Genomic DNA, 22,182 nt, shown 5'->3' with positions numbered 1-22,182 from the left:
TTCTCTCTAAAAAGAACATGGCAGCACAGCTTAGGTTTGCAAAGTTGCATCTGAACAAACCACAAGACTTCTGGAACAATGTCCTTTGTCTAGTGAAGGATTGAAGGCAATGTTCTGTTTCTATTTTGTCTGTTCTGTTCGACTGTGTCTGTAGTTTAAGCCCACATTCCTGCTGTAAGGTTGTACCTGGTTTCTATAGAGAACTGTTTTAATCTAGTTTTAACCAGGTTTTAATGATTTGTAAGATGATTGGTTTAAGAATTAAGGAGTGGTTAGTATAATCGGCCTGGAAACCTATTTTGAACAAAGGAATCAAAAATGTATATAAAGCCTGCATGGACACTCTTTTGGCACAGAGTCTTATAGAGTTTTGAATGTGTATGATCATACAATACAATAAACTTCTCATTATCAACGAACCAGTATTTGTGAGTTTACAAACAATGACAATATCAAAAGGTATGAATAGATGCATGTTTATATGTATGTATGTCTTTATTTATATAGCACCATAAATGTACATAGCGCTTCACAGTAGTAATACATGTGACAATCATATAAATAACAAATAATACAAATAAAAGGTCATGGGAATAAGTGCTTCAGACATAAAAGCAACATTTAGGAAAAGGACTCCCTGCTCTGAGGAGCTTACATAGAATTTGTAGGTAGGAGGAACGTACAGAGATAGTAGGAGGGCATCGTCTGCAGGGGGGCAAGCTTCATGTATCATGTGTATAGTATTATCCACGCTGCTACTCATATGCTTCTTTAAGCAAGTGTGTCTTTAGGTGGGTCTTAAAGGTGGATAGAGAGGGTGCTAGTCAGGTATTGATGGGAAGGGCATTCCAGAGGTGAGGTGCAGTCTATGAGAAAGGTTTAAGGCTTTAGATACAAAAGGGGTAGAGAGAAGACATCCTTGAGCAGAACGCAAGCGTCGGGATGTTGCATAGCGAGAAATTAGGGCTGATGTGTAAAGAGGGGCAGATGAGTATAAAGCTTTAAATGTGAGGAGGAGAATTGAGTGCGGGATGCGAGATTTGATTGGAAGCCAGGAGAGTGATTTCAGCAGGGGAGACGCTGAGACAGATTGAGGAAAGAGTATATTGATTCTGGAAGCAGCGTTTAGGATAGATTGTAGGTGAGACAGGTGAGAGGCAGGAAGGCCGGACAGCAGGAGGTTACAGTAATCAAGACGGGAGAGAATGAGGGCCCGAGTCAAAGTTTTAGTAGTCGAGCAACAGAGGAAAGGGCATATCTTTGTAATATTGCAGAGGAAAAAGCAACAGGTTTTAGAAATGTTTTGAATGTGAGAGGAGAATGTGAGAGAGGAGTTGAGTGTGACCTCTAGGCAGCATGCTTGGGTTACTGGGTGAATAATAGTAGTTCCAACAGTAATGTGGATGGAGGTAGTAAGGCCAGGTTTGGGAGGAAGTATGAGGGGTTGAAAAGTAAATTTGTGTGTCGTCAGCATAGAGGTGATATTTAAACCCAAGAGATGTGATTATGTCACCTAGCGAAAGTGTGTGTAGAGAAAAGAGAAGAGGTCCCCCCTTGATTGAGGAGGTGCTAGCAGAAAAGACACTGATGGGAGAGGTAAGAGGAGATCCAGGATAGAGCTTTGTTACGAATACCAAGAGTATGGAGAATGTGAAGTAGAAGAGGGTGATCCTCTGTGTCAAATGCTGCAGAGAGGTCAAGTAATATGTGCAGAGTGTAATGACCTCTGTCTTTGGCAGCATGGAGGTCATTAGTTATTTTAGTGAGGGCTGTTTCAGTCGAGTGAGCAGTGTGGAAGCCAGATTGTAAAGGGTCTAGGAGAGAATAGATGTTGAGATAGAGGAGCAAGCGAGAGAATATACAGTAAGATGTTCAAGGAGTTTAGAGGCAAAAGGCAGGAGGGAGACAGGTTGATAGTTAGAAAGACAGGTAGGGTCAAGCTTGTTGTTTTTGAATAATGGTATAACTGTTGCATGTTTGAAGGAGGAAATGTGTGTGAGCGTAGGATTATTGTAGGAGCAAGAGGTTTTAGGAGATAAGACAGCAGAAAAAGAATCAAGGAAGGCAGAAGGAGAGTTAGGAAGCTGTGTATGATGGGAGGAGGAAACAGAGGGGATGTTCTGATGTTTGGATTACACCTTTTCCTTAAAATAGTCAGCAAAGTTCTGAGGTGAGATGGAGGAAGAAGAAGAGGCAGCTGAGGGTGGTTTGAGTAGAGAGTCAAAGACAGAGAAGAGTTGTCATGGGTTAGACTTGTGGGTGTTGATTAGTGAAGAAAAGTAGGTTTATTTAGCCTGAGAGAGGGCAGAGTTCTAACAGGATAATATAAATTTGTAGTGAAGCAAGTCTGCGAGAGTGTGAGATTTCCTCCAGAGGCGTTCAGAGGAACGAGTAGAGGAATGCAGCATGCACGTGTGGGAATTTAGCCAGGGCCTGGGGTTAAAAGGGCGAGGATAGCAGAGAGAAAGTGAGGCATGTAGATCAAGAGAGGAGGATAAGGCAGAGATGTAGTTCCTGACCAGGTTGTCAGGGTCTGGAGCAGAACTGAGAGAGGAGAGGGAGGAGCGTAAAGTGGAATCAAAGGCTGGTAGGTTAATAGAGCGCAGGTTTCTGCAGAAACGAGGGCTAGATGGAGATGGTGAAGGGGAGAAGCGAGAGAGAGAAAATGAGATGAGGTAATGGTCAGGTAGAGAAAAGGGGGAAATGGAGAAATCATAGAGAGAAAAGTTTATCGTGAAAACCAGCTAGAATATCTAATATTGTCTTCGTAGATAAATTAAAACCATTTAATCAGCTGAAAGACAGGCATCACTGGCCAGAGGGTGAAGCCTGACAATACTTTCAAATAGAATAAATTATTGCCTCTGAAAGAGTTGTGTGCAGAGGTATATTTAATGGAGACTGATTAGAGTGAAATTAAATCCCGGCTTTATTGCGCCTTTTCCTTTAACAAGGCAAATATACAAAAAGAAACAAAATAAAGGCCTACTCCACTTTGGAGAATAACTAAACCTTTACTCCAGCCCTATCTAACTGGGTGGGTAGCTAAGCTGGTTACCATCCCAAACACACTCACAAACACACTCACAAACACACACACACACACACACACACACACACACACACACACACACACCCATATATATGTATATATACACACACACACACACACACACACACACACACACACACACATACACACACAACAGTTCAACAAAAAGTCTCTTATCGGTTTCTGTTGGTGTAGCTGTAGGCTTTTGCAGTCCAATTGTTCCCAAAAATAACAGTCTAGTCTTTCCTCTGTCAGCATAGTTGTATGCTCAGGAAAACTCTGGTGTGGCCTCTTTCACCTTATGTCAGCCCAAATGTAAGCTAAGGAATCTCTCTCCTGTGTCTCACATGAGGCTTTTTACAGAGCTCTCATTCGTCCAGGTGGAGACTAGTTAATTGAGTGGCTGCAATCAGAGTTCTGAGGCTGCTTTATATAAGCAGGATAAGTCCCTGTTACAGCCTCACATAATTAAAAAAAAAAATCTTACGATTTCCCACCACATTTTAATCTATTTTTCTGACTCATAGTCCCTCTAGGCACAGACTTTCCATAATATACCAAATTTTAGAAGAGGACACAAATTCCATTAAACCAAATTATGCAAGCTCATGGGAGATTGAATTAGGAGAGCAATTTTCAATAACAGAATGGTACAAAATGTGAGACTTCATGGGTTAATCATCAATCTCCATTAAGACATTGGAAAATTCCTATAAGGTCATACTTCGTTGGTCATTCACACCAGCTAAACCCCCGAAGAAGTTCAGTATAAATGAAACGCGCGTTGAGTAGTAATGACGTCACAGCTTACAAGTCATGAGCACGACTGAGACACAGATCTTGGCTCTGTAACAGTTAAGGCAGTGTGGGGGCATTTGATAGAGGGGGCTGATATTCTATCTTGAGACAGACGAACAAAGATGTGGACCCCAAAGGGTAGCCACTAGCCTTAGACAGCATAGGAATCCAGATATATGGGAAAGTGCTAACTGTCTACACCGCCCTACCACTCCGCAAGGAACTTATTACAGCACATATTTGTCTGTTTTTTACATAGTGGGTACATGGTTTACACCTATTTCACCTGTAATTTTTTTTGTTCTAACAGCACTTTGCACTTCAGATTAATAGCATAAACCTGTACACATAGCACTTTACCCTGCCTTCCCCTCCCCCTACTGTACCTACCCCACCTCTTTGTTACAGCCTGTTGCTCCATCCGTTTTTAAAGTACATGATTTCTTTCACATTTAATGATTAAATAAAAGTTATGTTTTATGTAAGTGGAGGTTGAGTGCATCCTACAGGGAACCTTTTCTCTTCTCGTGCATTTACTAAATCCTGCCAGATCCTCTCCAGGGTATGGGGGATGTACTCTATGAAAAATGTGAAGAGTTGTGGCCACCATGGATCTGCTACACTTCCAGGTTAGCGTTGTAGCATTGAACCACTCTCCAGTTAAGAGCACCCGACAATTAAGCGTACCCTTTCCTTTGTGTTCTTCGCACACAGCAACTCACCCAAATCCAAAATAATACAGGGACATAAAGTCTCCAACACTTTATAAATTGGTCCAGAACTGTTGCATTTTTGTTAGTATGCTCCTTTGGGTGCTCCAGTCTGATGGCTCCATCCTAAACAACGGCTTATTTAGTTTTAAGTTTAAAGATAATATACTATGCTTGTCTTACTATTATTTACATATTGTGTTACTCCTGAACCCTGTATTTGATTACTTTTGTTTCACTCACCCAATGTTACATGTTTATCCAGCTTTGGGGCAGTGGGACAATGTGGGCAACATACTTCTGTTGCAATATAAAAATGTGATTTGCACCTGTCAATGTTTGCTGACAGATGTACTTGTACTGTATGTACTCTGATGTACCAATTACGTTGTAACAAAAATATAAAATGTGAAAAAAACAAAGCATGATAAAGAAAATTCTTCATTCATACCGTGTCTAATTACAATTCATTTAGATTCACGCTGGAGGAGAATACTAACAGGTGTAGCAGCAGCTGCAGGCTGGTCAAGTACAGCTGTGGAGCTCAGAGTTGCTGTATACTAAAGCAGTGGAGCTATAAAGCAACTGATTGAGCTCAATTCTAGAGCCCTGCTACTTCCTTTGAGTGCCGATGTTGCGGGTTCCGATTCTTCTGGGGGCCCGACACCATAGTTACCAGTAGCAGCAGTCTAAACTAGTTTATGGGGTGTAACATCTCCCTGCCTGGCTCCCAAAAAGGAGGGTCACATCAATGTGTATTATTTATGTACATTACAGGTACTCAGTGCCTTTGGTTACCTTTCTCAGGGTGCTGGAATCCGGCTGGCTAGTGATGTAAACAGTTGGTAATAAGGGCGCCAGGAACTTTGTTAGACAAACATGTCTCTTTATTTAGATAGACTTTCAAGATGCATACTTTTCCCCTGGGTGTTCCGGTAGCTTCTTGTGGAGGCACACACAGCTTGTCACCTTCCATCACCATTAGTTATGGATAACATGCAATCTCTTGCTTTAGTGGACTTGAAGCATTTCCAGGCACCTTAAAGGACTCTGTGCAGGGGCGTATCTTCTATCAAAGTTTCCATCTACCTGTCATCCTATACAACTCCCTATTAGTCCCTACTATTGTAGCATGGTGTGCATATGCCCAGAGTTGGCATTAGGGCATTCTCCTGGGCCCCTGATCTAGTGAGACCTTGCAATGAGTGCCACGCACATCCTCTTTTAGAAAGGGGTAGGATGGTCCCGACCCTGCATTATTTGTGGCCCCTCTTACAGTAGGTAAGGGACACTCTCCCCTAACTTCAAAATAATACAAGGTGACCATACTCTACACATAAAGTTACACATATATTGTAAGACATACATTTAACACAGTGAGACTCCTCTCCTCTCCAGGAGTCATACTATGTCAGATGGCCCTTTCAGCAGGTTCTGGAACTGAGGAGTGGCCAAACACCTGACATGACTAACTTTAGCAACATTCTATTAGCTACATGGAATTAGCTACATCTAACAAGGGCATTACTTTAACATTAACCTTCTAACTCCCTATTAACCCTTTTAGTAGAAAATAGTAATCACACAGGGGTTTACAGGGGTTTATGCCATGTAGGGCTGTCATAAGCCTTTAATAGCTGCAAAAAAGAAGTGCTAATTATTTCAGATATATTTCAATACAAGAGTTTTGCAGTAATTTCTTATTTGCATGTTTGCCATAAAATTTGGCCCACGAATATCACATTGGTAAAAATCATTCTACTCCTGCATTATTTTATGCAATAATCCATTGATAAATTAGGCAATAAAAATATATATTTTTACCTATTAACCCAATTTTTATTCAATATTAAAGTTTAGTGAATGTAGCCCAAGATTTCTCCTCCTTTTGTGTATTAGTAAGTGCTCTCTGTTCTTGGTAATAGGAACATTGTCCTTCTTTTGAAAAATATCACAGCGGTGTTTTTGTTTCTGTAAGTATCAACAGGTACAAACAGCTACTAAAGTATAACAACGAGGAAATTCTTCATCAATCCCAACATGCACCGATCTGACAACCCTTTATTTATACTCTAACCAACACAGACACATTTTCATACAGTGCCCCCTGCTGCTCAAATGAGGAAGTTGCTGCTGCTATGAAACCGGAATCTTTGGAAAAACCATAATCTCATGAAAGTCTAGCAGAGATCTAGGGTGGCTTGTAAATTACACTGTACACAAGGGCAATATACAGCAGGAGCTATGGAGGACAATCCAATCCAACCATTCTCTACATGTATAGAAAAAGGCTCTGATGTGGCTGGTGTGACCTACACTGTATCTCCATCATTCCCCTCTTGGGATATATAGTGAAATGTCTTCTTCCTTTTTTTTTGCAGATATAAAAAAGATGTGACAGGAAAATAAAATCTCAGCAGAGCTGGTTACCGGAGATAAGTTATTTTTTGCCTACTATGCAAAAATATATTGTTGAATACTAAAATTTTTATTTTTTGGGAAGTGATATTATGCGAGGAGCTGAACTTTGCAAAATGAATGACTAGCAGTATACCAGGGTATTCCCTGGAGATGGCCCTGTTACTTGAGGTTGCAGGGTAATACCCTGTCATCATGGAGAGACCGGGACTGCCACGCTATTAGACTTCACACAAAGAGGAACAGAAACACTGTTGGCAGAATTTGTCTGTAATAACCATACCCATACATCCTCTGGTGTCTCACCTTTATATTATATAATAGGTACTGTAGGTATCCCAAGATGCTTCCGGTTACTCTGACTATTCTGAACACAACCAACGACATGCCCTATGCATTGGATACTGTTCCCTGATAATTGGTCATCTACATCATCAAGGGGGCTAGGCAGGACACGAAACACTGTCAGTCCCCTTGATGATGTAGATGACCAAATATGGCCATATAGCCTCCCCTCATGATTTAGACACCCAGGGGCCGATGCAGTAACTTGCGAGAAGGCTGAATTTGGCTGTTTTATTGCGAGATTGGCATGTAGTATGCAGTTGATGGCGGTATGTGTGCGAGTTACCTGAAAAACGGCATATGCAATTGTTGCCGGAAATCAAGCGCTGGCGGGGTGGCGAGAATGGCTATTTCGCCATATTAAGCAGCACGCAGAATGCAGTAGATGCCGAGTAAGATCTCGGGGGTGCGCGGGAGAAACTCCTTGCGAGAAAAGCGCCAAAAAGCTGCGGCACCAACAAGCAGGCGAGAGCCGAAAATTTCAGCTGCTAGTGACATTGTTGTGTCATTGTACTGTTGCTGCTGGCAGCGCAGCTTCAATTGTATTACATGTCATTCAGAACCTGTTACATGTGTTGTTTATAATAAAATACATTATTAATGTTAGCCAAAGGTGTCTGTCTTGTGAATGACAAGAAGCAGGTATGTTCCTAAAACTATCTATTGAGGGACAGCGCTGTGAAAGCCTTGCTAATGTCACTAGCAGCAAGAAACACACTGCTGTGAGTAACAGAATGTAAGGTCAAACTATCATGAGGTGATTTTTTCATGTTCAAAAGTTGCCGCCAAATTCTTCTTCAATACAGATGCATGAAGTGATTCCCCACTTGCTGCATGCACTGGTTACAGTACACACAGCAACTCACTGCAATGTACTGTAAGCTTTGCAACATAGTCCAACACACAGACACAAATGTACATGAAATGTCACAAGACACATGCACACATGTATCACCTCTTCACGTGTCAAAGAACAGAAGACACAACTTTAGCACTGCACCAGGTATGTTTCCAAAAGTATCTAATGAGGGACAGCAGTAAAATGTTTGCTAATGTCAGTATCAGCAAGACAGTCACTAAGGTGAGTAACTGAATGCTTTAAGCAAGAAGGAGGTTTTTTTTATTTATGTGCAGAGGTTGACGCCACATTCAAGTGAAATAAGGATACATGCCGTCATCCGCCACTGACTGCAGTAACTCGCAACATGTGCAACTCACCATTGTATCTCACAATCGCTATTTACTGCATTTAGCGGCAAATTCCCGCCAAACACAGGAGATTTAAGCGCGCTGCCGACACACACATATCGCAAGTTACTGCATCGGCCCCCCAGTGTCTGGTTGTTTTGGAAAACACTGATAAAAACATAGAAAACACAAAACATAGAGAGATAGTGCAACTCTGTATGGAAAAAATAATGCCTCTCAGCAAATGAGTGAGAGAGAGAGGGCACATATAAAACAGACCTGAGACTAGTAGAGTGCTGCAGACCACACTAAATAATGAGGTAAGGCACTGTGCCTAACAATAGAACAGCATCGTAGAATGATAAATACCTGGATACAAAGCCCTATAGAACTAATGTTCTGGACACAGTGTGTAAGATTCACTGGAACCTCAATACACAAATGGGCACTAAAAACACAGTGATAAGAAAAGCACTTGTTGTATTGTCACAAATACAAGCGAATGGCAAGCAATGGGAACTCACAGGAAAGCCCCATAAACGGGCATGAGAAAGTACCACACATGACACTGTCCGGTCGTCAGGTGAGGGGCATCAGTGGGTGGTATGCTTCCACTGAGGGTCCGCTGCGCCGGCGTCTCCTCGGATGCTTTGCATGGATTTATGATTCAGGGATTCAAGTAACATTCTGCTTATTTTGCCTGCCAGGTTTTGGTCTCTCTTAAAATCAGTAAACCTGTTGCTATCAAGGATCCAATCCCTGGTAAATCTAAGTAGACTGGATATGTTGTATAGTTTAATATTTGGAAAGTGAATTCCTCCGTTTCCTCAAGTCTGTTTTCCTTGGAAGGTTAATACCTGCTTTACGCCCATTCCAGATTGTTATTGTCAGAGATGGGCATATGTTTGTATTTTTTAATATTCGCGGAATCACTACAGTTCAAAAATACCCAGTACTGTGTTTAAAAAAAAAAAAATATATATATATATATATAGATTTTTTAAAGTGTTAATTTAAAGCTTACATTTTTTATGACAGTGTTCTTAATAAATATTGAATAGATATTTAATACAATATACCTGTAGAAACATCAAAGGGGGTAAAAAAGTACTTGTTTGTATAACAAATATATACAAAGTGAATACAAAGTAACCCCAATGTAATCCAGAAAAGCACAATGTAGTCTTTTCCAGCTCACACAAGAAAGAGTAGGGCAAATCGTTACAAATTCCTCTGAATGAATCAGTGTTTCACTGCTGAGGTCCTCATACCGCTGGCGTGCAATTGTTGGCACGCTCAGTCTTGTCTGGTTCCAATCTCCCGCGCATTTGGTCCAAGCAGTGGGAGAAAAATGATGTTGGGAGACACCACATGGCAGAAGTCCATCTTTTATATAACACCATGTCCATTTTGATTGTTATGTTCATTATTGGAAAGTAGAATTCTCTTTATTAATTCATCAAAGATAAAAAAAAAGTGTGTATAAATCTGTCTATAAATCTATAATCTATATCCTAAAGTCTTCTGCTTACAATTAAATGGCCTGAAAAAAGAAGAAAAATATAGTTTATATAAAACTGAAATAAAACAAAGTTGGTAAAAATAAAGATGTATACAGTATATTAAAAGAAATGTATATAAACATAATTGAAATCTATGTAAGTAAAATGCTAAATGGACACAGCATACAAAGCAGTAAAATGAACAGTACATGGAATGGTATATATTAATATGCTACTACCTACTGAGATAGATTGTGAGGAAAAGAGTAGAAGGAATGCCCTTTATATCTCAAAGGGGAAAAAATATACAGTATATAAACCAAACTGGAAATCCCAGTGTGCGCATCAAGCCTTAGGCCCGGGCCATAGAGGGGGGGAGCAGTGCTGAACAGCGCTGACGCTGAGGCTCGCCTGCTGAAGCTGCGCGATTCCATGCACATACAGGTGAGCCAGCGGGCGCGATAGGGATGCGGGGGGAGGTGGTGGGAGGCGGGGCAGTGACGTCGCTGGGCCAATCGCCCGCGACGCACTGACGTCAATGTCACAGCGCCGACGTCACGGCGCCGTGACGTTGACGCAGCTTCGCGCTGATTGGATGTTTTCTGCCGACAGCGCGCTGAAAAACAGCTTGGCGCTCGGCTGAAAACTCCATCTCGTCAGCACGTCTGCGGACGCTCACCTGAGCCCCCTCTCAAGGCACCCTCATTGAGGATGCAGGGGCTCAGCGCGGAGCGTCCGCACGGCTCAGCGCGACCTGTCCGTCTATGGACTCAGCCTTAGAAGGAAAAATACATTTTGAAAATGTTGTAATTCCCCAATAGAATGTAGAAGAGAGATGAAACACTGCTCAAACCATAATATCAACATGATGTAGGAGAGGCCTGGTGCACAGGGAAAAAGACTATAATGAAGAGAAAAAGTGACAGAGGTCACAGCAGTCCCTTATTAATTGCACTCTAGCAGAATGATGGGATACCTAACTCATTCGAAGGAAACACATAAAATGTAATGTGTATATATATGATAAACCCTAAAAAGTGTCACGTTCAAGACACATCAAATTAGCTAATCCTAACAGATATGTGCCTTCCTAAATATATCAGGAAACAAGTCAATAGTATCACTCATCAATGATTAACAGACCTATTGCATCTGCACTGCATCTGCAATACTGTAGGTCTGTTAATCATTGATGTGTAATTCCCCAATACACATCTTAAGTTAAACCTTTAGGTCACAACACATGTTGAGTCCTTGAACCTGCGAGTACTGTGCTATGTGAATGAATTGCAGTTTATTTCAATGGCAGTTTGGATTAAGGGGGGCGATATAACAAGGTGTTAAACCAAACAAGGTGTTAAACATAGTATATAGAACTGCAGTAACTTGCTAATACTTAATATTTACTCCATAGTGCCACTATGAGCAGGGCTGCGAATGCCACTCAATGCACATCTTGCCACATGTATGTGCTCTTGGAGCAGCTCTTCCAGGGAGCATACCGCTGTGGGAAGTGTAAGTAGGTGGTCTCTTTGGAGTGTCAGATTGCTGATCTGAAGAGGCAACTTCCAGTATTAAGGGACACTGACAAACTTGAAAGGAGTTTATTACTCACTGAGTAGGCCCTGGCTGGGAATAGTTGTGCAAAGGGTGGAGCTGTGAGAGAGGACCTTGAAGAGGTAGGTAGCTAGGTAACAGTTAGAAGGGGAAGCAAGGAGGAAGAGGAAGAGACAGACCAGTTCTGATCTGACCCGTAAAAATAGATTTTCCTTATTGAGTGAAGATATTGGGGGGAGTTAGGGTAGAAATGCCAAGGCTGGGGAGACTGATTCGTCTAGCAGCCAGGGGAATAGTTCCTCCATCACTGAGGGGACTCAGAATACTCAGCAGAGAACAAGAAAGGTTGTGGTGGTAGGAGACTCCATTATTAGAAGGGTAGAGAGGGCAAACTGTTGCCATGACCGCATGGACCAAACAGTTTGTTGTATTCCAGGTTCGGCCCATTGCGGATCGGGTAGACAGACTGTTGGGAGTAACTGGGACTGACAAATATAACTAGATGTAATCATGTCTCCCTCTTGGTAGCTTCTTGGATTACTAAACCTGCAGGCAGACAGTTTAGGCAGTCTGCTACGAATTAAACCATCTGGAATCATCGTAGACCCTAAGTAGCTGTCATCATCGCCGTATTCCTTTCCTAGTTACACTGTTTATCATTTGCTTCGTATTCATCATAAGAAACATTATTTTATATAAGTATAATAAAAGTACATTTCTAAGTGATTCACTTCTCAAATCTGGTATTAAGCAGTTTAGTGCCATTTACATGGATTTATTTTCTCTATAGTATTGAATGCCAAGTGGTCATATCCCTTTGTGCACCTCCCTTAAGTGTTACATGTATTGTTTGACAAGATGAGCAAGGGGCCTCTTGTTTATATACCTTGAATAATAGCTATAAGGGAACAGTATGATATCATAGGCATTACTGAAACATAGTGGGATTAAACTCATGACTGTACAGTTAATTTAGTGGGTTATTCCCTTTTCTTGGAGGGATTGAGTAAATGGAAGAGGTGGTGGAGTATATGTATATGTTAAACCGGATTTAAAACCTATTATAAGGGAAGATGTTGTAAGCCCCCCTCCCTATTGGGGTTACTACAGAGGGTTAAAGGAGGAGTATCTTAGACAGTCACCCTTGTGATTGCCACCTGCCAATTACCAGGCAGTAGCTTATCCCCACCCTTTTGATGACCCAAGACTGGGGGTGTAAGAAGGGTGTCATAAAAGAGCAGGAGGATTCCAGAGAGAAGAGAGAAGAGAGTGAGAGACAGAGAGATGCTAAGAACAGAGATCCAGCTAATGACCTAAGCAGCGAGTAAGAAGAGTTAGGCCAGAGTCCTTAGTCCAGAAGTAGGGGAGAAAAAAAAGGGGACGGGGAAACTTTTGTAGTGCATTTAAGTTTTAGCTATCTTGTTATCTTTTAACAATAGCTAAATCAGAAATCTTGGTTTTGTGTGTGCACACTTACTGGTCAATCAATACACAGTGGGAAGGATAGTATTAATATAGGGGCCTAAGTGTGGCTGGAAAAAACTCCAGAAGGTCCTCTGTACTGTATGGCCATTATTTGTTACAATAGAAGAGACAGCCTCATGATATTAGGGGAAAGTATGGCTCCAGACATTATACACTACATAACAAAGAAGAAGAGCAACAATAACAAAATTAGACCTGATATACATTACATTTAGTTATTATTTATTTATTTATTTATAAAATATTTTACCAGGAAGTAATACATTGAGAGTTACCTCTCGTTTTCCAGTATGTACTGGCCATGTCCTTCAGGGATCTAGATAGCGTCTGTGTTTGGTGTGGGGTGTCTTTGGTTGCTCCATTCTCTTCTCCCTTTACTGTAGCCCAGTGTGCACATGGCAGTGCAGGCCTCTGCCAAGGGTCCAACCCTATGGACCATAGATCAGTGATGGGCATGTTAAAACCTTTAAGCAGTAGAAGACCCTTCTCTGAAGGGTTAGGATTCACCAAGAAAAGCCCCATCGATAGCGAATCTAATGGTCTCGCAAAACCATTGTAATGGTACTCAGATTCCTCCTTTTTGGCTGGGTAACATGGGAGAGGTCGGAGAAGATTTGTAGCACTGTGTCATCCATGTTGATTGTTATGGCTTCTCTGGCAGCTACCAGAAGTAGCTCTTTGCTGTGGTAGAAGTGCAGCCCCACAATGACATCTCTGTCCATAACTAAGAGATCTGCCTTTAATGTTGGTGTTAAGTCCAGAAATAGGCGCATGAGTTATTCTTCTAGTTGCATCAGAGAAACAAATTAAGGGATGATTTTAGTCTTAAATTGTTTTCCAAATCGTCAAACAACCCCTTACTCTCTCTTATGCTGAATAAAATGGAGCGGTTTCAGCACATGGTTGGGGATTGAGAGACAGCGTCAGGAAGACAGGGAGGAGTCCCATGTTGATTAACTTATTTTAAGTGACGTACTATATTTATATCTTTTACATACATATATATATTGTTTATATGTTAATGGTATCAAGTGTTATATGCAAAAAGACACCGGTGAAGGGTGCCCCAGAAAAATCCTTCAAATGTGCTAGAGCAGGGGTTGGCAAAATTTTCCCCGAGCGCACCCCTGCCTGCTCTCCTATGTGCCTTGTTTCGCCCCCCCCCCCCCCCGCTCGGTCCTGGCGTCAAATGACATGCGGCGTCATTTGATGTCGGGTTACCGTGACGACGCATCGCTGGAAGGTAAGGTGTGTTATAGGGATCTCGCGCGGTCCCCCGGCATTTAATTTAAATGCCTTGGGAGAGAGTGCGGGACCACTGAAACTGGCGCGCACCCCAGTTTGTGCACCCCTGTGCTAGTGTATTCAGAGATAACCGATGTTAACTCATAGCAACAACAAAAACTCAGCAGCAAGTCAGGGATAACAAAATTAACTTATTTCTTTATTATAGCAAACCACAGTTGCATCAACATAAAATGCTGGGACATAATAAAAATAGATAGGAGAAATAGCCCCATAAAGTCAAGGCACGATGACATAGCTTTTCCCTGTGACTACTAAGCTCTGCTGCTAACAGGTAGCCACATTGATAATGTATTACATTTGATAACATTGTGCCGTCATGCCTTGACTTTCTGCTTGGCTGAGTCTGACAAGCTAACATTATGTTGGCCTCTCAGCCATGAATACATGTATATATTTTGTTATAACACTGTTCACACTCGGCTCTAGATTGTTTATGTCTGTTGCCTAGCAACACCAGGTCATGAGTGTGACCAACTCTGACGAAGGTTCCTTAGCTGAATCAAGAAAGAGGGAGTAAAATAAACAACATTTCTTAATGTCTGCCCCCTCTTACGAGGTGTGAGACCTTCAGTGTCACGTCCCTGACTGCTTATTGTACCTCCTCTGTGCAAAGGCCTCTGCGAGCTGATAATGGCAGAGGACTTGATACTTGTGATTGTCCTGTCGTACTAGTCTCAGGAGTAGTGTGCTGAGATGATGTTGTTGTGACCCCTGCTGAACATTGTTGGTAATTTTTGCTTGCTACACTACTTTGTTGCCTTAACAGTGTACTGTATTACATTTGTTGCAGCGAATTGCTTTTTCTTTATGTCCACTTTTTTCTTTTGTAGCTCATTATGAATATTGAAGCAATGCCGAGGTAGCAATGCCTGAGCTTGATGTCCCTGCCTCTAGCTTCTCTTCTCTGGTAGATGAGGAGATGAGTTTAAGTGTGTTTTCCAATTGCCACAGGATGTCCTCCATAGTCATATCAGGGCAATCTATTAACCACGCTCCTATTTCTACTGCATTACTGTTGTATTTTTGTGGTTTTCTTTCTGGCAGTTGTGTATATTTTACATAGATGATTGCCATATGGAGAAGGTCATGTAGGGCAGTGATGGATCACAACCCCCTTGAGGGTCTTTGTCAAATTCCTGGGGGTCGCTGAAGAACTCCCATAGCCCATGTATCACTCTGTGCTTCTTGCTAAGATTATTTCTCTCAGAGGTTGCTCAGCGGAGGATCCACACAGCCAGCTAGTATTGCTCAAGTGGGAGGTCCTGTTTGGAGAAGCCTGATGTCATCTAGACCCGTCAGCGCCTTCCACCTTGCTATATTGTAGCTATCTGTAAGGTCAATAATGAAACAAGATTACAACCTGCTACTTATGATGCCAGAATATTTGGATCCCTCCAGCTGATCAGCCACTAGATGCCGATCATTTCTTCCAGACGCCACGGAGGACAGGCAAAGTGATATTGATGTAATGGTATTTCTGAACCGGCCTGACCCACCCAATCTCACATTGGCCCCTGTGGTCTAACCGGCCCCCATTACAGTGTGGTAGTGTCTGGTGGTGCACCTGTTGGCAACAGGACTCCTGAGTCTCCCGCATGATGGTGTATGGGGAGGACCCGTCCAGACAGGCAGCTGAGGTAGTGTGCTGAGTCTCACCTAGTTCCAGTGCAGCGCCTCCACCTCATCAGGGTCCCTGCGTCCGCAAGGGGATGATCCTGTTGAGGAACTCCTCCGTGGTGCTCCTCTCTGTACATTCACTCCACACATGCACACGAGAGGGTTTGTGAATGAGAACATCTTTATTGGGTGATGTGGGCTAGCTGCCCCTCGCAGTATATTCTTAGCCACTCATTCTGCAGTCAGTGCCTCCCTTTAAAAGGTGTATCTCTCCTTAGATAGGGATTCCCTATCCCCGCAGGGATCACTGCCCTGTGCCAGGTCCCTGGACGCAGTCTCCTCTATGGTTACTATAACATAACTTTCAGTCTCTTAGGCTAGTACTTGAACTTGGGCTCCTGCCAGAACTCCTCCTCTTGGCAGAGCTGAACGTAGATCTGTGCAGAACTCACTTTAGGCTCAGTGCTGTGCCTTATGTATACTCTGGAAGCTGACACACCTCTGACATCACTAACCATGGAGTCAGAGCATGTGACTACTCCCATCCATACACAGGGCACCCCACCAGGGTGTGAGGGCAAACCTCCATAATTACTGCTGGCATGCCTACAACTTACCAGGCCTTACTGTCAGCAGGAGAGATGACTGTAGCCATTTTACATGTCCGCTACATTCTCCCCCTGGTGAATCCCATCGTCCTCGCTGGGACCTAAATTTGTATACCCTTTTCCAGGAAGCACTGAAATACAACACATAATTGGTTAAGTTTTTATACAAATCTTCATGGTGTATAACAAAAATGACTACAGTACATTCCGCCAAGCCCGCTCCGACCAGCAGCCACGAACCCGCGTAATGTATTAGTACCCCCTAAAAATAGTGATTTGGGTCAGGTTTCTTGACCTCTCTTCCGCCCATGTCTATGACCGTGACGTGATAGTGCCTAGGCAGTCCCCTCTCAGGCCTATATGTCACCCGGTGCTTATAGATGTTTCGGCCAATGCCCCATACCCGCACTAAGTGCTCTATGCGCTCCTCGGCCTTCTTCCCTATCACGGAACTCCCTCTTCCCACTAGGTGCATTTCTATGGCCTCCCTAAGCCACCTATCCCGGTTGTCCTCTATCTCATCCATGAGAGGCTCAGGGACATACGGGTACTCCAACCCGTGGGAAGATTTATACCGAGCCATTATGGTTCTCTCGGCCCTACTTATCCTAGTCAGGTCAGCCTTACCTGCCCTCCCAGGCAACACCCATGATAGGGGCTCATCAGGGTCCACGGGGTCTGATAGGATGCTAGGACCCATGGGTTCTATTTCCCTATTCTCGATCTGCAGCCACCGCTCCTGCAACTCTCTGTCCCTCTGTTCCGGTGTGAATTCTCCCACAGCCCACCAGTAGTCCACTACATCTTCTCGCCGGATGAGGAACCGAGTGCGGTCCATCCAGGCGGAGTACCCTTCGAATAGTGGGGCCCACCAACGGTTCTCTCTGAATCTATTCGACCTCCCTGACTCCCTATCATCGTCTATAGAAAATATCCCAGATGACCGTGCCGATCGCGGTAGAGACCACCTGGAAGACCCCGGGGCCTTTATCACTGGCTCGGGTGCTGTCGTAACCACTCTCAATTCTCCCCCTCCCCGAGAATCGCCCTCCGTAGCGCCACTGCGCTGTCTTTCCCCAGTCCGTCTCCCTTCTCCCCCTGATGATATGTCCACAGATTCCAAACTAGGCGGGGAACCCGGGGACCGTGTGATTGGGGCAGGGGTTTTAGCTAGGGCGGGGGATTGGGCGGATGGGCAAGGAATTGGACCCCACGGGGTTACGACCCGTTCCTGGCTGTCCGTAGACTGGTCCAATGAGGATATCTCACCCTCCTCAGTCCTTGGATCGCCCATCCAACTCCTGGGCCTTGTAGGTGATCGGGGACCTTCCCCCGATCGCCGAAGCGTCGCTGCATTCTTCCTCGGGGTTCCGCTGTCGCCACCGGAAGTGATGTCCTCCCCGGAACCGGAAACACCGTCATCGCGGGTTGGACCCCCATTCGGGATCTCTTTCTCAATGACGACATCCGGAAGCTCCGCCGTCGTCCTCACCGGAAGTGATGCCGTCTCTCCACGTGCGCCTGCGGCCTGGCATGGCCTCTCCACTCCTACACCGTCTGCTGGGGCAAGGTAAGTGAAGGGACTCCTCTTACCCGTCCGCAGGGGTGTCGGCGTCTCTCGTCCGTCGCCGCCACGTTCTGAGGCGGAGGGACTCCGTCTCTCGGCTCGCCGATCTGCGGGGGACGTCCTGTCTTCCTGACAGCTGCTGGTACCACGGGGTGTCGTCCTCCCCGGTTCTATCCTGGGCCTCGCTGTCACCTTCGCAAGTTCACGGAGATCCTCGTCCGAGTATTCTCCCTTCTCGGTGCGGTCAGGAGGTGACCCGACTGTCTCGGTTGCGGCCGACCCAGCCGACTTGACCGGCTCCAGTACCCTTTCTCCGGGACTCGCACATCCTATCCACAGTGCGCCAGGGGACTCGGCAGTTCGCTTAGCCTGGTCCCCCGGGGGGTCAGCCGATTGTATCGGTATAAATGTCGGCATAGGCCATAAGTACAGTGTCCCGCAATGTGGGCAACGTGCCGCCGTGTTGACCGTGCCTCCGGGCAGCCCGCATTGTAGGCAGAGCCCAACCACCGTCTCGGTGTTAGCCACCCTTACTACTAGTAACCCGCCGGGTACTGAGTAGGGCTGAGTGGAGACCATAGTTCCCACAGCGGAGGGGCAGGCCATTCTTTTTGTAGGGACCACTTTCAGTGTGGGTCTCTCCAGGTCAGTGGTTCCTCGCAACTGACCGGTAGAAGCTTCTGGGCCAGCCACTTCCTGCTTCGGCTCCTCCTTCCGCTGACATAGCTGGAACCCGCCCCCAGGGGTTGCAATTATGGGTGGGTCCCACAGGGGAATATCATGCCCCTTAATTAAGGCCGCGCCTCTCTCAGTCCTGGTGGGCGCGGTCTGCGTTTTCGCGCCAGTTTCCTCCTCAGAGCTGGATTCTTTTCCCGCGGCTAGTTCCCGCCTTCTCCTTGCAGCAGCTTTGCGTGCAAAATATCCCTCTTTCTTGCAAATCATTTCCGCGGCCGGAACTACTTTTTGTAGTGGCGCCGTCTGGATATCAGTCCCTGGGCCCAGTGGGGGCATTCCCACAGGCCATAGTTGAAAGTCACTCCCCCTGGTGGAAATCAGGGGAGGGTCCCATAGACTAAGCGGTTGACTCAGCACTGGGGCCGAGTGAGTCACTGTCCATGAAGGCGCAGCCATAGCTTTCGTGCCATGCCCCCCATCAGGGCGGGGCTCTGCTGTTCGCGCCATTCCCGGCCAGCTCTTGGCAAGTTCTGCATCAGCCATTTCCTCTGTGACTGTCCCATGCGGTTTCCCTAGCAAGCGGGAACCGCCATTTTGGTTGGCTTTTAAGCCCAAAAAGTCATTTTGTTTGCTCTCCTCTCGGGGTTCTCCCCCAATTATTACAATTTCCTCACACTCTTCAAGGGTGGCCCCTCGGTGTCCCAGACAGGATAAAAACGGGGCAGCCACGGCCTTCGCTCCGCTCCAGAGCAGACTGGTTAACGATAACTCGGCGACTGTTTGCTCTTCAGTGGGGTGCACGCCACGGGTGCCCTCCCCATCAGCCTCTGGTTACCATTTTGTGTTCTCCGCACCACGCGGATCCTCCATTCTCTCGTAACAGTTATCGTACATGGGACTCCGCTCTGCGGGGCAGCCTCCACATCAGTACAATAAAGAGTTGCTCAGATGCACCACCACATGTGTACCTGAACTAGGCTGGACTCATGTTGCACTACCTCAGGCTAGGCTCACTCTCTCAGTGTCTGCTGTGACTCCTTCCTCCCAGTCTGTGCTCCCTATGGTAAGTGTCTGGAATGGGCTAGGTACTCTGGCTCTGCCATGCAGTACTTGGGGCGTCTACCTCTCTTGGTCAGCCTAGCGCAGACCCTCTCCAGGATTCCTGACCAAGTTACAGGCTATCCCTTCTGGCGTCCTACCAACTAGCACTGCCTCAAGGTGACTCGGTCAGCTATAGCCCGGCTCCAGACCCCTCACTCCTTTCAGGCCCCTAGGTTGTCCCTGCGAACTGACAATATCCCGTCAGCCCCCTGACCACCCCTAGGTCCGTCCCTACGCAGCACAGAGTGGCAGCAGACTCTCTCCCTGTTTCCCAGTGTGTCTAGCTAGAGCCTGTCCTGATGACAGATCTGATCTCAGCAGCTCGCCTCCAAATGTAACGGTATTTCTGAACCGGCCTGACCCACCCAATCTCACATTGGCCCCTGTGGTCTAACCGGCCCCCATTACAGTGTGGTAGTGTCTGGTGGTGCACCTGTTGGCAACAGGACTCCTGAGTCTCCCGCATGATGGTGTATGGGGAGGACCCGTCCAGACAGGCAGCTGAGGTAGTGTGCCTAGTTCCAGTGCAGCGCCTCCACCTCATCAGGGTCCCTGCGTCCGCATGGGGATGGTCCTGTTGAGGAACTCCTCCGTGGTGCTCCTCTCTGTACATTCACTCCACACATGTACACGAGAGGGTTTGTGAATGAGAACATCTTTATTGGGTGATGTGGGCTAGCTGCCCCTCGCAGTATATTCTTAGCCACTCATTCTGCAGTCAGTGCCTCCCTTTAAAAGGTGTATCTCTCCTTAGATAGGGATTCCCTATCCCCGCAGGGATCACTGCCCTGTGCCAGGTCCCTGGACACAGTCTCCTCTATGGTTACTATAACATAACTTTCAGTCTCTTAGGCTAGTACTTGAACTTGGGCTCCTGCCAGAACTCCTCCTCTTGGCAGAGCTGAACGTAGATCTGTGCAGAACTCACTTTAGGCTCAGTGCTGTGCCTTATGTATACTCTGGAAGCTGACACACCTCTGACATCACTAACCATGGAGTCAGAGCATGTGACTACTCCCATCCATACACAGGGCACCCCACCAGGGTGTGAGGGCAAACCTCCATAATTACTGCTGGCATGCCTACAACTTACCAGGCCTTACTGTCAGCAGGAGAGATGACTGTAGCCATTTTACATGTCCGCTACATTGATGTATGCTCATTTATTATCTATTTTTTGTACGTGCAAAACTTACTCCATTTTATTCTGCCAGTATATATTTATTACATACTTTACTATGAGTGGTTGTGCTCTCTCTTTTTAAATGTATATATAGCTCTGCGATGTAGAATCCACGCTTTTGAAAAGCAGCACACCTGCAGTGAGCTTTGATCTGGAACACGCATTAGATTTGCCAGAATATATTTACTTTTAGGTTCACTATTTTGTACACCTTGAGTGTTCACTCACCTCACATTCAATTCACGGTTCACATTTATTTGAGTTTTTTAGGCAATTATGTACACAATCGAAAACTAAAACAGCGCTCTAAATGAAGATTATACCAGTGACTTGTGATAAAATATTATAAATAATGAGTGACCAATAACATATAGAAGTGATAAGTGATAAAGTGTTGTGATAACCAATAATTCAAATATATATCATATGTGACAATAAAAGTGACACAATTAGTGACCATCAAGTGCAAAAAAAGTGAAAATAAATATATGCTGCTCAGAACCCTTTTAGGGACGGCCCACATGATTCCCTCTTGTAGAAACTTGTATTGAACGAAGGGGAGCGCAACTCAATCCGTGATATGTGTGTGTGTGTGTGTGTGTGTGTGTGTGTGTGTGTGTGTGTGTGTGTGTGTGTGTGTGTGTGTATGTATATATATATATATATATATATATATATATATATATATATACAAAAATATAGTGCAACAACGTCTTAGAAATGTTAATCTTTAGATTCAAGACTCACATTCTTTCAGATAAAAACAGGCATTTCTCCCAAACTATGGCAATTGAATGCAGTGGGATATGATGGATATCAAACCTCTTTCAGTCCGATTTTCTGAAGATTTTTTTTGAGGCCTTTTCTATATCTGAATATGTGTCTCTTTTATGAAAATACATTAATGTCAATAGTTCTCTTGGTATGTCTGATATTTTCGGTACCGTTTTTTTTTTTAACCGATCTCTTAAGATATACTTTTTGCCATTGGTAGTTAATATAATTATACATTTTGGGACTCAACTTTTTTGTATCTCATCTATGATTTCAACGTTTCCAAATAATAAT

This window comes from Ascaphus truei, chromosome 4 (genome assembly GCF_040206685.1).
Source record: "Ascaphus truei isolate aAscTru1 chromosome 4, aAscTru1.hap1, whole genome shotgun sequence".
NCBI lineage: Eukaryota > Metazoa > Chordata > Amphibia > Anura > Ascaphidae > Ascaphus > Ascaphus truei.
Note: the sequence above shows the minus strand (reverse complement) of the source record.